The sequence below is a fragment of the Panthera onca genome, chromosome F2 (genome assembly GCF_046562875.1).
Source record: "Panthera onca isolate mPanOnc1 chromosome F2, mPanOnc1 haplotype 2, whole genome shotgun sequence".
Classification (NCBI taxonomy): Eukaryota; Metazoa; Chordata; class Mammalia; order Carnivora; family Felidae; genus Panthera; species Panthera onca.
The window spans coordinates 66912351-66928165 of NC_138356.1; positions in this window are offsets into that span (position 1 = coordinate 66912351).

Consider the following 15815-nt stretch of genomic DNA (forward strand, 5'->3'; position numbering starts at 1 on the left):
GGTGGAGATGGGCTAACGAGACGTGGAGGATCCGTGCGGTTGGTCAGCGGCACATGTTTGACTTTCCCTGCTTGGCCCTAAGTTGGAAGCAGGGACAAAAATCAGGGAAGCTGTCAGGTATGAATCAAGTCCTCACCCTTTGGGGGCCAATGGTTACAGAAGTTATTGTTGGGTTTTCTGGATTATCACTGGAGATGGCAGTCTGGCTTCCTGCAAGTCTGGCTTCTGGGGCTGTTTGCTGAAGATAAGGGGCTGGTTTCCCAGGCAGGTGGCTGCAGGTTGTCAATCGGAGTTCTATTTTTATTATTTTTTTTATTTTTTAACGTTTGTTTATTTTTGAGACACAGAGAGACAGAGCATGAACGGGGGAGGGTCAGAGAGAGAGAGGGAGACACAGAATCTGAAACAGGCTCCAGGCTCTGAGCTGTCAGCCCAGAGCCCGACGCGGGGCTTGAACTCACGAACCGCGAGATCATGACCTGAGCTGAAGTCGGACGCTTAACCAACTGAGCCACCCAGGTGCCCCTCGGAGTTCTATTTTTACATACAGTCTGGCCACTGTCCATTTGTATATTCAGTCTCACAATATAATGATTAGCTTCAGATTTAACTTTGGGTAAAACACTGTTATCTAGAATACACTCCAATATGCCAATAAGTTCCACAAAGAAAGAGTGGTCCTAATTATGGCCATTTAGTTGTAAATCTGTGTTTAATCCATGAACAAATAATTGATACCTAGCATATTTTAAAATAAAGCAAAATCTACAAGATACTGTAGAATTTCTTCATTCTGATAACTGTAGTGTAATTATATAATAGAAAGTAATTCCATAAGGGAATGTCCTGTTTTTTGGACATTTTGGATGTACACAATGAAGTGTTTACAGGTAGAGGGGCCTGACATCTCAGTTAAGTCATGAATGGTTCAGATAGGACAGCATGAGAGAAAGCTGATAATACATCAAAATGTAATCAAAAGTGAATCTGGATAAAGAGTGCACGGGAGTTCTTTCTACTTTTCTTACAACTTTTTGTAAGTTTAAAATTATATCAAAGTAAGAATTACACAGGCACATGTACACGTACAGGCATAACCAGGCAAATTGAATCTAAAACTCAATGTGAACATTGAATGCTAAAATTCAGGGTGATTGTTATCTTGGATGGCAAGAGTGGAATTGGAAGTAAATGGTGACAAGAAGGGAGAATTATGGAGTTTTCATGGGAAATCTCGATGTTCTATTTCTTAATCAGCATGCTGATTAACAAAAGTATCATTCACTTGATGAAATTTCATTAAGTTGTACATTGATGATCAGTATGTATGCGTTGCCATGTTTTCTGTATATATGTTATCCTTTAACATAAAGTTCAAGAAAAATACTACCAAGAGATGAAAAGTAGAATACACTCTGTATTCAAATTTTCTCAGTTGCCCTAGTCATATCCTTACTGGCGATTTCCCCTCCTAGTCCAAAATGCAACAGAAGATGATGCGTTGCATTTAGTGGTCATGCCTCTTTAATCCTCTCTAATCTGGAAGAGCTCCTCAGCTCTTTTTTTATCTTTCACAACACTGACTTTTTAGAAGTATACAGGCAGTTGTTTGTGGTGGGGAGACCCTTGAAGACACACGTGTCCCTGCTGACGGTGAAAATGTGTCCACGGCCAGAGGCCCTCCAGGTCTTGCTCCTTAGTCCTGTCCCGGAGACTCCAGGAATTGCTTGGGTTTCTGCAGCTGAGGTAACCAGCTAATGAGCCCTTTATCGAGGACATGGAAAGTCACGTCTCCAGGCAGGGCAGAGGAGAAGCTTGTAAACAGAGATTGGTACCCACGGTCATGTCCTTTAGCAGCTAATCCTTTGCAAGGCCAACAGCGTTTGTGAAATATGTTTTGGTTCCGTTTGCGGAAATATGTTCTTTCACTAGCTCAGCCTCCCTCTGCACTTTGCATACATAGACACTGGGTTTTCCCCCTCTTCTAACCTCTCCCCTCCGTCTCCTCCTCGCTCCGGTTTCCCATCTCTGCAAAGATGCCAGAAACATTTTCCAGGCCCTGAGGGGAGAAGGTCAGGGTGCTGTTCCTGCAGGATGGGGTACAGTGGCAGCTATTTGTCCCAGGACAGTTGAAATTGGTGCGCACGCGCGTGCGTTTGTGTGTGTGTGTGTGTGTGTGTGTGTGTGTGTGTGTGTTTGAAGAACATCAGGGACACAGAGAAGGTCTTGTTTAGGGCCTGAATAGCTTTGAGGGCAGGCCTGCCACTCTGAAAACATTCACCCCTCAGTCACTCCCAGCTGCTGTCAAAGAGTGATTTCTGGATCTGTCAACAGCCTGGATGGTAGTTAAAATTCCCTCTATCTTCATCCCTGCTAATACATTGAGCAATAACAAGCTTTTATTTATAGGGAATTGGACTAAAATAAGTGTGCTCTGTGTAGCCGAAAGATTATGGTCTTTGGTGTTTGATTGTCTGGCTTAACTCTTTTCTTTGACATCTCACCATGTGTCCCTGAACCAATTGCTTAACTTCAGGTTCCTTAGAAGTGAAATTGGGTGATATTAGTTCTTTCACAGTGTCACAGTAAGGATTAAATGTCATGATAAACGATGGCATTTAGCACAGTGGTTGGCAAATAATAGGCCCTCGTCAAATGTTAATTGTTATCATTACTTTGCTTATCACTTAAGTGGAAAGTTAAAACCCATTTGCTAAAACTTATTTTCCATGGCCATTGTGGAAAGAATGTTTTGCTGTCACTGAGGTATGGATTTAAATCCTGGCTGTGCCCATCACTGGCTAGATGACCTTGGGCAAGTGACACTTCTCTGAGTCTCAGTGTCTCCCATATGGAATAGGAATAATGTCTTCCTTGCAAATAGGTCATATCTAACAAGAGAACCCAGCGCAGTGCTTAGTGCAGAGTGGATGCTTAATAAAGGTAACTGCTCATTATTTTCTTCCTTCCTCTCCCCACTGCCCCCACATCAGCTGAGTCTCATTTCTCAAACAGGAAGGAGAACAGCTATTTTGACTTGTGTCAGGGTAGTGATCGGGCTAGAATCCCTTAGGTTCATCATTATTGGAGTTATTTACCACTTAATAAGCGTCTACGGGGGTCTACAAGGCTCTCACCAGGACCAACGTCTTGCAGTTTTTCTTTAGGCCCAGCCAAGGGAAATAATGGGAAATGGGGAAAATTAGTTTTTTGTGCCTTGTTCCTGACTTTCTTTCCTTGTGGTGCCTCCAGCCTGGGGGTCCGGAGTCTTATGCTTTCCTTTGGTCCAGCAGGGGCCTCCCACCAGATTCCTCTCCTTCCTTAAGAAACCCCCATCTCCTAGATCATTCCCTTCTTATCACCCTACTTAAATTACTGGTCTTTTGCAGTATCCTCTAGGACCTTTGAGAAAATGGGTAAGCTAAGCCACGAGGCTCATTTGAGCTAAACGGTAGTGGGTAATTGTTGATTAATATGTTGATTTTGTTTTCAGGGTATTTACTTGTATTTTAAACAGAGGCCTTCAATCTTGGGTTCCTAGTTATTTTAGGATTAGAGACTTTTCCAGGTTTGTACTCCTCATTTTCCTGTGAAGGTCAAGACCCCACAGTTAACAGCAGAATGTGGGTCAGAAGTCAGGTTTTCTGATTTCTAGTCCAGATTTCTTCCTGCGAGAACAGAGTCACTATGGGAATCTTTGGTTCCAAGGTAGGTGAGCTGGGAAAAGAACTTTGGTCAGCTGGGCTGATGTAGTACCTCCTTCTTGATGAGCGAGGGCCAAGGGCTGTGATGTGCCTTGAACTTGAACCACCCACCAAAACTTTGCCAAGAATCAGCCAGTAACAGCTTGGAGGGATGAGTGTCAGACTTCCATTTTTTAATTTAATTTTTCAGGTGGTTTTATTTTCTGGATTAAAAAAGAAAACAACTTTTATTCATTTGCACAGGGAAAAATAAATAGATTCTAAGTTACCGGAAAGGTCATTTTTATTCCAAAATCTAGACATATTCAGTTACACCCTCATTAAGAGTGAAATCTCCCCTCCCCAGTAACTAAGTTTTTCTCAGGGGCTCCACTGTGGTACCTGTGATTCCTCTGAGCCTCTATGTGTGCCTGGCACCGAGAGGGGGCCATGCATTGCTTTAAACCCTCTCAACTCACTGCCAATGAGCCTAACGCTTCAATCACTTGGTGCCCCGAGGGATGGCATCTTTGCTGAAGGCTAATAATAAAATCATCACCTATTAGTGCAGTGGTGAGGCAGTGGGAAGGGTCCCTAGGGCATGGGAGATGGGAAGGGTAGGTTTTGATGGAAGGGATGGGTTGGTTAAAAAAAGAAAGAAGGGAAAGGAGAAAACACTTCTAGAACTTAAGTTATTTCCTGAATAAGCCACTTGTGGGTGGGGAACCTTAGTTTGGGGAACAAGCGAGGAATGGAAGGGCAGTATGAAGAACAAAGGCCAAGGAAGAGAGAGGTCTTACTAAGAACAAAGTTGAGAGAAGGCAGCCAAAGTGAATTTCACCCACTTCCTGAGTTTGCTGGCATTGCCTCCATGGTTGAAAGCTCCAGGCTCCTCCCTCTGAAACCCGTCAAATGCCCCCTTCCATAGTATTTGTTTTTGGGGCCGGCTGTGGGAAGAGATGAATAGTACACCAACTTAACTTGCAGAGATTTTTTCCCTCTTTTCCTTGTTCCCAAATAAACCTTCAAGCAAGAAAGAACACACAGACCTTGACCCGATTCATGTCTCACCAAAGCAGGACTGTGGGAGTCCAGTGCCTATAAATCAGCTTCCCTCTCTGAACTCCTCAAAGAAAATCTTCCCCGAGGCAGTCTCCTCATGCCAGACTTCACACACACACTGACCAGCCCTTTGAAATTCTGTCTGCAGATAATGGCAGTTACAGCCGGCTTGTCTTATTGAGAGAATCGTGTTGGCTGTGATATAATCCAGAAGAATCCCCAAGGTGGCTGATGAGATTTGCCTTTTGGAGGAAAAAATATAACAAGGACTATATTGCATTTAACATTGTAGTTTAAAGACGTCTCTAGTCTTGCAGCCCTAGATATTTCAGGTTTCTAAAATTAGGCAGGTGATTGTCTTCAAGCTCAATTTAGAAGTGAACTGGGGGTTAGTGAGGATTCAAGTACCATCTCCTCTACTGGGTTTTTTATTGATGTGGGCTTTTCTTAACCTTGGGGTCCAACCAGACTTCAGGCTACAAATAGCTAACACTGGATTGTCAGGGGCTCAAGTCAAGGCCAGTTTGGGGACACAGGGTGAGGGAAAGTCTAAGTATATATGTCTGTTAGCTCTCTAAGTTGTGTATCCAAATCATCGTTTTAGTCCATGATATCAGAATCACCTGGATGCTTGCTTAAAATGTTTGCTTAAAATATTACCAGGCTGTACCCAATCTGACTGGTTCAGAAATTTGGGGGAAAGGTGACAGCCTGGAACTTTACATTTTATATAATTTCTCCATGTGAATCTAACGCACATCAAGGGTTGCTTTTATAAGATTCAACTCCTAAAAATTTTAATACCTGTTTACACCCTAAATTTCAAATTCTTGGGAGAGAAAAACCATGATTGGTTTCATGTTCCAATGATCTTTTGCTGAACAACAAATTACCCCCAAATTGTTTAAAAAACAATTCTATCTCATGATGTATGGGTAAGGAATTTAGGCAGGGCTCAGCTGGTGGGGCTGATAGCAGGCTGAAGGATCCATTTCCAGACAGTGCATTCCCATGACCAGCAGGTTGTTCCTGGTTGTTAGCTGGGAGTTCAGCCAGATCACCAATGGAGAGACCTCATTCTCTTTCATATGGGTCTCTCCATGGGGCTGTTTGGCTTCCCCACAATACAGTCGCTGGGTTCTAAGAGCAAATGCTTTGAGGGACTAAGATGGAAGCTGCCAGCTTCTTCTGACATAGTGTTAGATGTCAGACAGCGTCACTCTACCATATACTGTAAGTCAAGAAATTAACTACTCCCAGCCCAGATTCAAGCATAGAATGAAACACACCTCCCCCACGATGATGTGAAGAATAGCATGTGCATAGAGAGAGGAAAGAAATCAAGGGTGCGCATCTTTGAAGACTTTTCTACTATGCCTTGCTTGGCTCAGTTGTTGGCTCCTGCACCAATCAATCATGGACACAGGGATGGGGACATGATACAGATTTAGTCACTGGGGGCTCAACCTGGCATACTGAGGAGGGCACCCATTAAAACAGGCATTCTAAGGGATGTCTGATGATTATAGAATCTTATAGATTATCTAGCTTGAGCATTTACTCAAATTAGGAACTGCCCTTAGGCATTGGCTATCCTTTCCATAAGGCACCCTGTTCCATTTTCAGACAGTTATAGCTATTTAAACCTGATTCTGGTTCTCTGTAATACCCATCTATTATCCATTAGAATAACACTCAACTATGGATTGTTTTTTTAGACTGCAAGTTTCTCCATCAGGCTTAAACTCTTTAAGGCCCGGGCCTGTGTATTTTATGTATCCAGCCTCAGTCCCTGGCATACAGTAAGTGCTAAGTAAATGCATGTTGAATGTTCTTGAATGAATAAAAACATTTACTTTCCCCATCTACATAGATAGAGTTGAGTTTGAGTTTGATGTGGATATTGAGTTCCTATCTAATAGTTCGTTATTGCTCCCATATTTTTTTTTAAGCAAAAATCATCTGAAGTAATTTATGGTTAAAATGTAGGTGATAAATCAAGTGAACACTGTCCTAAATATTGGCAACTGAAACTAAATTCTTTAAAATCATAGGGAAAAATTTATCATTTTGGAGCCAGGGTTGAAACAGCCATAAACAAAAACATTATGTGCTTTGTTGTTGTTTAATTTAAAGGAAAGTCAGCAAACTATACCCCCCACCCACCCTGGGCCAAATCCTGCTTGCCACTTGCTTTTGTAAGTAAAGTTTTATTGAAATACAGCCATGCCCATTTGTTTCCTTATTGTCTATGACTACTTTTGTGCTTCAACAGAAGAGTTGAGTAGTTGTGGCAAACTATGTATTCTCTCAAAGCCTAAAATATTTACTATCTGGCCTTTCACAGAAAAAGTTTGCTAACCTCTGATAAAGGGCTTGTCTTACTCCATTTGGTGTCATGAGAAAAATGCCATAAACTGGGTGACTAATAAGCAACAAACATTTATTTTTCACTTTCTGGAGGCTGGAAGTCTGAGATTAGGGTGCCAGTGTAGTTGGTTTAGGGCTGTCTTCCAGGTCATAGATTCTTACTGTATCCACATAAGATGAAAACTGGGCTAGGCAGTGATATGGGGTCTCTTTTATAAGACAATCCCATTCATAAGGGCTCCACCCTAAGGACCTAATTACCTCCCAAATGCCTCACCTCCCAAATGCCTCACCTTCTAATATTATCACATTGGGCATTAGGATTTCAACATGTAAATTTTGCAGGTGGGGGTGGGGGCAAACATTCAGACCATTCTAGGGCTCTTCATGACCCTTTGATTTTGGTTATTTTACTTGGCAACTTTGAAGGAGTCTTATCTCCACATTTCACATTTCCAGACTTTTTTTTCCCAGCCAAAAAGAACTCTTCTCCAGCTTGTCCATGGTGGGGTCTCTAGTAATGCTGAACTTTTAGGTAAAAACAAAGTAATGGGATTTTTAAAAATTGCTTTACTTGGACAATTAATAAGGGTAGATCATGAACCAGCATAAGGAGCAGAAGACTTTTAACTTAAGAGAATGGGTTTGGGACCCATCCAATTAAACCCTGTAATAGACATTTATTGTTCTTTGGTTGTCTAGGTTGAAATTCTCCTTTCTTTGGGTAATAGCAACTTATTTTTTTTATTTTTATTTTTTTTAGAGTTTATTTATTTTTGAGAGAGAAAAAGAGAGAGAGGGAGGGGCAGAGAGAGAGAGGGAGACACAGAATCCGAAGCAGGCGTCAGGCTCTGAGCTGTCAGCGCAGAGCCTGACGCAGGGCTTGACCTCAGGAATGGCGAGATCATGACCTAGGCTGAAGTTGGATGCTTAACCAACTGAGCCACCCAGGCACCCCAATAGCAACTTATTGACTTCTGGGTAATTATCTCTTTCCATTAAGTGCTGTCTTGGTTGAATCAAAGTACCTCACCTTACCCTACCCAAAGTTAGATATATGACTCAAGCTAGGGCTCTTTGACCCAAAGATGAACAGAATGTTGAAATTGATGCATCCTAGTAATGGTGGCCTACAAGACATCCTTCTCTTTCTGTTGCCTAGGGTCCTGGGGATGCTCTGGTCCCTGCCAGATTTACCAAGCTTTCCTTTAATTCTGTGAACCACCTGTATTCTTTCAACACTTCCCTGTCTAATTAAAATTAGTCAAATTCTGTTTCTTACAACCAAAGACCCTAAATGATACAAATAGACAAATAATAAAAATCATATGAGAAAAAGAAATGTTCCAAAAAATGCAAATAGAAATAAGTCTTTATAGCCTATAAAATTAACAGAGATTTAACAATTGTATCAAGGATGTAGTGAGATACATGTTCATGCAAACTTTCTCTGATATTGTTAATTGGTGTTTCCTTTCTGGCAATTATTTTTTTATATTATGTGTCAAGAGAATTGAAAAAGTTCATATCTTTTGACCTGGCAATTCTGCCTCTAGGCACTTGTGCCAATAAAAGAACAAGATATGGAGGTACAGATTTATGTAGAAAGTGTTCAGTGTTGTTTATAGTAACAAGAAATAGGAATTTACTTAAATTCAACATATTAGGAGGATGGTTAAGTAAATGAAGGAGGTGATATTATGTAATAATTTAAAAAGTATGGACTCTGGAGTTGGTCAACCTGGATTTAAATCCTGTTCTGCATCTGACCAGCTGTGCAACCTTGGACCAATTGCTTAGATTTTCATCTGTAAAATGTAAACAAATGATTTTATCTAATTGTGGTTGCCAGCCTTCCAAGATGGTCCCTGTTGATAACTGCTTCCTGGTATTCATGTCCTTCCGTAGTTCCTTCTCACATTGGAGAGGCTGACCTGTGTAACCAGTAAGATATTGTGAAAATGACAGAATATGGTTTCTGAGTCCAGGCCATAAAAGACATGTGGCTTCCATCTTGCTCTGTTTTGGATTACTTGCTCTGGGGAAATTGAGTTGCCATGTTGGGAGGGCACTTAAGCAGACCTCTGGAAAGGTCCGTGTGACAAGGAACTGAGGCCTCCTGCCAAAAGCCATGTGAGTGAGCCATCTTGGAAGTGGATCCTTCAGTCTTGATGAAACCTTCAGATAAAACATGCTGGATAACTGGTTGACATCTTGATGGCAATTTCACAAGAGACCTCTAGCCAGAACCACTCAACTGAGCTACTCTCAAATCCCTGGCTGTGAAGTAACAAACGTTTATTGTTGTTCCAAGCTACTAAGTTTTGGAGCAATTTGTTATACAGCAATAAATAACAGGTCATTTAACTTCCCCGAGCCTCAGTTAATTCATTTGATAAATGGGGACAATACTGCCTGCCCTAGCTTTTTGTGCAGAACAAATATGATTAGTGAAGAATTACAGGTCTACCATTATTATCTGAAATCTTAGGAACAAGATATGTTTGGGTATTAAGAATGTTTCAGCTTTTATTAAAGTGATAAGATGCATTATTTTTAAATTTTTTTTAATGTTTATTTATTTCTGAGACAGAGAGAGAGCATACCCACACATGTGTGGGTGGGGGGGGGTGCAGAGAGGGAGGGAGACACAGAATCTGAAGCAGGCTCCAGGCTCTGAGCTGTCAGCACAGAGCCCCACACGGGGCTCGAACCCACAAACTGCAAGGTCATGACCTAAGCCAAAGTCAGTCACTCAACCAACTGAGCTACCCAGGCACCCCGAGATGCATTATATACTATATTCTGAAACAACCCATTGGGGTCTGATTCAGCACCTCATATTCTGGCATGAAAATGTATGAGTATGCACCTGAAATGGAGAAATAAAGACTAAAAATAGTCTCATGTCAGTTTTTCCTGTCAGGATTTGCTGCCAAATGAATTCACTGCCAATATACAAAAAGGAACAAAGAAGCAGAATTGGTTTTCAGAGCTTTTTTGATTTCAGAAATGTGGTAGGAGACTGTGGCTTTCTATGCTTTTTATCATCTAGGTTGATTTCTTTCCAAACACTAACTCCCTATCTTACATAGTTGGTCTCTGGTTATTTTTCACCCATTTATTTAGATTAATGAGGAAGAGACCAAGGTGGCTTCCATCACTCTTTGGAAATCCAAGGGGTGGTAGGTTGAAGCACTGGAAAAACCAGAGTTCCAACAAGAGCATCTCTCCCCTTATGAATTTAGTTCTCATTTCTGGGTGAACACCTGATAGTCATGACCCCAGAGGAGATCAGTGAATCATCCAGTCATGGGGTTTAGAGATGATTCAGCAAGATTGAAGTGGTATCAGGAGTGCTTTTGGCTGAAGATCTGGAAGGTACTGATTACACATCCAATTATGTAACTAGTCCTGAGGCTCACATTGTGGTACAACCTGATTCTCACCCAAACTAAGCATGAGACAGGGCCCTCACCTGGTAGGGCATGATTTCCTGGTAGATCCCAGGCCCTGGGAGTCCAGGGAGATTGTTCCTGCCAAGATAGTTCTCTTTTCTCTCTGTAGAGAATGGAAGATGGACTGAGAGTCAGCCCTGTCCATTTTAACCCTCTCAACATCGTCCTCTTTCTCTGAGGCAAGGCCAGGGGTGATTTTGGGGAACCAGAAACAATTCCCTTGTCATATCTTCTTGAAGTGTTGTCTTCAAAACAGGTCTATGAGTGGTATTGGAGGAGGACTTCACTGTGCTGAATCAATTCCTAATGTCCAACATTCAATAATTAGAGACTCATTCAATTAAGACTTATTCCCTAGTTCTCATAGGTAGAATAATGTACTAGAACTAGAAGTCATGAGCTTGGGTTCAAACCCCATTTCTGCTGCTGACCATGAACTTGGCCGAGTCATTTTATCTTCCTGAGCTTCATTTTTATCAATCAAGTAGGGGGGAAAAGGAAGGGGCTCTATTAACTTTAATATTCTACAATTATCTTTGGGAATCTATGTGTGAATCCCTTATGTGAACTCTCCATTCATCCCACAAGTATTTGTTAAATACTTATGGTATGTTTTATTCTAGGCATTGAAGATATACTGTCTCGGCTGCTAATTTATATCCTAATATGATAAGGCAGAAAACACATAAATCTTAAAAGAAAAAGTAGAGGTTGTGATAAGTGCTACAAGTAAAATAAAGCAAGAGACTAGAGAGTGAATGTGGTGTGGTGTGAGGGAGTACCCATGACTACACTAGGCAGTGGTCAGGGAAGGATTCTTAGAGGGAGCTGAGATTTGAGAAGGAACCTGATTATCACTCGATAGTATTTGTTAAATGTATGAATGAACAAGAAGGAGATAGTCATGGGAATATTTGGAGGAAGAACGTTCCAGGCAGAGGAAACAGTCAATGGTAAACATCCTGAGTTGAGAATGACCTTGGCATATTTGAAGATTAGAAAGAAAGAGGTGGGGCTGAAACATAGTGAGTAGAGTGTCACTATGAAGTCAGCAAGAAAGCCAAGGTAACCAGGGTCTTGAAGGTTTGATTCTGAATGCTAAGGGAACCATTGGCAGAGTGACATAATCTGATTTACACTTTAAAAATATCATTCTGCAATGTGATACCAGTTCCCACCCACCAGAATGGCTAACATGAAAAAGAAAGACAATATCAAGTATTGTTAAAGATGTGTAGCAGCTGGAATTCTCATACACTGCTGGTGGAAGCAGAGACTGGTATGACAAGTTTGGAAACTGGCCATATCTATAAAGCTGAACATATGTACACCCCATGACCCAGCAATTTCATTCCTAGTTACATACTCAACAGATAGGTAAACATATGTTCACCAAAAGGTATGTATGAGAAAGTTTATAATAGCTTCAAATGGGAAACTACATAAATGCCCATCAAGAGTAAAACAGAAACGTGAATTGTAATATCGTTGTATGGTCGAGTACTATAAGCAACAAGAATGAACAAACTATAACTACACATAACCACATGGATGAATTTCACAAAGTTAATGTTGAGCAAAAGAAGCTGTACTGAAGAGTTCAAACTATCTATTCCCATTTATATAAACTTCTTAAACAGGCACAATTAATCTGTGTTAGAAGTCCAAATAGTAGTTCTTTTTGGAGAGTCTGTTGACTGGTAGAGTTGTGAAGGGGCCTTTTGGGGTGCTGTAATGTCCTGTTTCCTGACCTGGAAGCTGGTTATATGAGTGTGTTTGGTGGCTTTCTCTAGTCATCCCTTTATTCTTGCTTCCCCAGACTAAAAGGATGTTGAGCCTAGAGGGGTGGAGTGAAGAATGTGGGAGGGTATTTTTTGCTGACCATCATAGAGCAATGTCTTCTTTTCCCTTTACAGTTGCGATTTTCTTCTTCTTATTATTTTTTAAATGTTTATTTTTGAGAGACAGAGACAGAGTGCGAGCAGGGGAGGGGCAGAGAGAGAGGGAGACACAGAATCTGAAGCAGGCTCCAGGCTCTGAGCTGTCAGCATAGAGCCCAATGCGGGGCTCGAACTCATCAGCTGTGAGATCATGACCTGAGCTGAAGTTGGACACTCAACCGACTGAGCCACCCAGGTGCCCTGCGATTTTTTTTTTATTAATTTTTTTAAATGTTTATTTATTTTTGAGAGAGAGAGAGAGAGAGAGTGTGCACACGAGAGGGGGGGTGGGGAGGGGCAGAGAGAGAGACACACACACAGAATCCAAAGCAGGCTCCATGCTCTGAGCTGTCAGCACAGAGCCCGACGTGGGGCTTGAACCCACAAACTGTGAGATCATGACCTCAGTGGAAGTCGGACACCCAGGTGCCCCGATGTGATTTTCTTCTTTTTAAAAAATGTTTATTTATTTATTTTGAGAGAGAGAGTGCTAGTGTGCGATCAATCAAGTAGGGGGAGAGGAAGAGAGAATCCCAAGCACCTTCTGGGCTGTCAGTGTAGAATCCAACACGAGGCTCAATCTCACAGTTAGATCATGACTGAGCTGAAATCAAGAGTCAGATGCTTAATTGACAGAGCGACCCCGATGCCCCAACAGTTGTGATTTTCTCAAGAGTGTTTGGCAGATGAGATTCATTCATTTTACAGGCAAGGACATTGTAGCTTAGTGACCTGCCTGAGGAATCCATCTCTCTACAGGGAGAGCCAAACCTCAAACCTAGGTCCTCAGATGTTTTTTCATGAAGCCCACTGCTGTTTCTGTTTCTCCATGTTGTCTCTCTGGATTGGACCAACTGGTCACCCAGGCCTCCTTCCAACTCTCTGACTCAGAAATGTTACATTTGCATTTGAGAATTTGAATCTTGAAACTAATCTAAGAAAGTACAGTGCTTCGACCATTATGTTTATTTATGGAGTCTTATATCTAATTATTTTTCAAAGCAATGTTTTTAATTAAGGAGATAAAAATATTATAAGTTAAAAAAAAAGAGGTGGAGAGATCTGTTAAACTTTGGGGGAAGAAATGATGGTTTTCATCATTAGATTTTCTCAGCCCCACTGCACGGACATATGGAATTGTGTGTGACACATTTTTGCTTTAACCACAAAATTTCATGAATTTTCAGTCACTGAATAATGAAATGAATCATCATTCTAGATGAAAAGGAGGCAATTTTGAGGGCAAAAAAATATTTCCCTGAAGACATTTTGAGAAACTAAGGCCTTGACCACATTCATCAGGACTGAGCCCTTCTGGGATAAGTGTACTGTGCCTTTGGCATGGAAGAGCAGGTCACGGTGTCCCCATCAGATGAGGAGCTGGTGGCCAGGTATCTGAGATCTATTTAGTCTCTTTTTCTATGTATCTACAGCTATAGCTAATAGGTAAACATTCTTTGTTAATAGGCAAGTAAGAGTTTTCTTTTTGGCCAGTTGAACTGGGACTGTGGGGCAGTAAGGAGAATAGCACTTACTGAGTTCCTATTGGGTGGGTCCTCCACTACCATTTTATTTGTTACCTATTCTGGTGGAGGCTATTTATTCTTCCACATACAAGGACCTCATAGGTATGGAAGTGAAGCTTGAATTTTTTGAGGTGGGAGACCATTGAAGGGGTTTAAGCAAAGAAGAGATCTGGCCAGGTTTATCTTTCAGAAAGATAAATGGATCTATTGATTTTCCCCAAGCCCGCTAGGATTGCCCCTAGCAGGGGACGGGGAGCTAGAAGAGGAGACTTTGGAGCCAGGAAGAGTGGTTAGGGGGCCTGTTGTATAGTCTGGCGAGAGATCATTGCATCCCTATGCAATACACCCATGAAGCTTTGCCACCTCCTCCCCCCAATCCTTTCTGCTACCATTGTTATTTACAATGTCATTGTAAATTTAAATTTTAAGTGTCACTGACATTCAAAATGTCACTGTACGCTTTACTTCTACATCTGTTATTACCCCCAGCGTTCATAGTGGCTACTGTTGCTTTAGACATTTAGAAGGTCATCTCAGGTGCTTCCCCCTCATCAAGCCCTGAGAATGAGGAAAATATCATAATGCCTAAAATATAATTTGGCAACTATGTCCTAGGGGGGTAAGTGATTTGCCTGGGGTCTTCTTTCATGTGGGAGGATTTAGAGGGTGACCGCTTAGGATTTTGTGTCTCATCATTATGTCCAGGGAGGAGATGGGTTACAGGCAAATGCCCACTGTCCTCTGTGACGGGCACAGACATGTGAAGACTTGTAAACTATTAGTGGCCATACCTCATCATCCTTCCTGGGGATGGGAATAGCCTGCCATCTAAACTTTCTGGACTTCTCCATGCTTCCACTGGTTGCCGGCAGAGTGATCTTCTTACAACACTCACCTGGATAAAGACCACTGTGCCCTCCCATGCCAGTCAACCACTTCCCCATATTTCTCCCCTTCTCCTGTGTCATTCCCCAAACTTACCTTCTCTCTTTTACGCTCATCCTAAATGCCTGGATTGCCATTCATTCAATTCATTCATTCATTCATTCATTCATTCATTCAACAAATCTTTGTTGATTGCCTTCTCTGTGTCAGGTACCAGGGAAACAGATGTGAACAGGGCAGCCATTCTCCATTCTCAGGGATCTTCCATTTGGGTGGGGATGTCAACTAAATAAACTCAGGAAAGCAAGTAAGATAATAAATAATTATGATTAAAAGGTATGAAGGGAAGAAATAAGGAGCGCAAGAGGACAATGCAGTGGGTGGGATGGGGGCTAGGTTAGGGTGGTCAGGAAGGGTGCTGAGGAGGTGAGAGAAGCTTCTTGTGTTAACTGAGCTGGGTAATGCAGGTTCAGTGCTTAGTAAATGGGCAAATCCATTAACAGCTTTAGTTTACTCTTCAGATAAGTAAGCCAAATGAATCTATACTCCAAGTGGGGATTAATTCTGTTTTTTCTTTTTTTCTCAAATACTCGACAAAAGATAAATGTCTCAGAGACTCTGCTAATGAATTCTGCTATTTTTCTCCTTGGTCTTATCTTGAGCATAGATGTCTCTGCATTACTTCCCTCCCAACCCCTTTTGGAAGGTTCTGATTTTGCAGTTGTCCTGAGGTGGCCCTCTTGTCTCTGAATGTGTGCAGTGCTGATGGGACTGTTGGGGAAACTACAAAGACAGCCTCTGATTCTGAATAGGACAGAATTTCCTGTCTGTATCTTTCTAACTTAGAAACACCTCACATTATTGAATCCCTGTCTGTGTCCTCAAAGCACC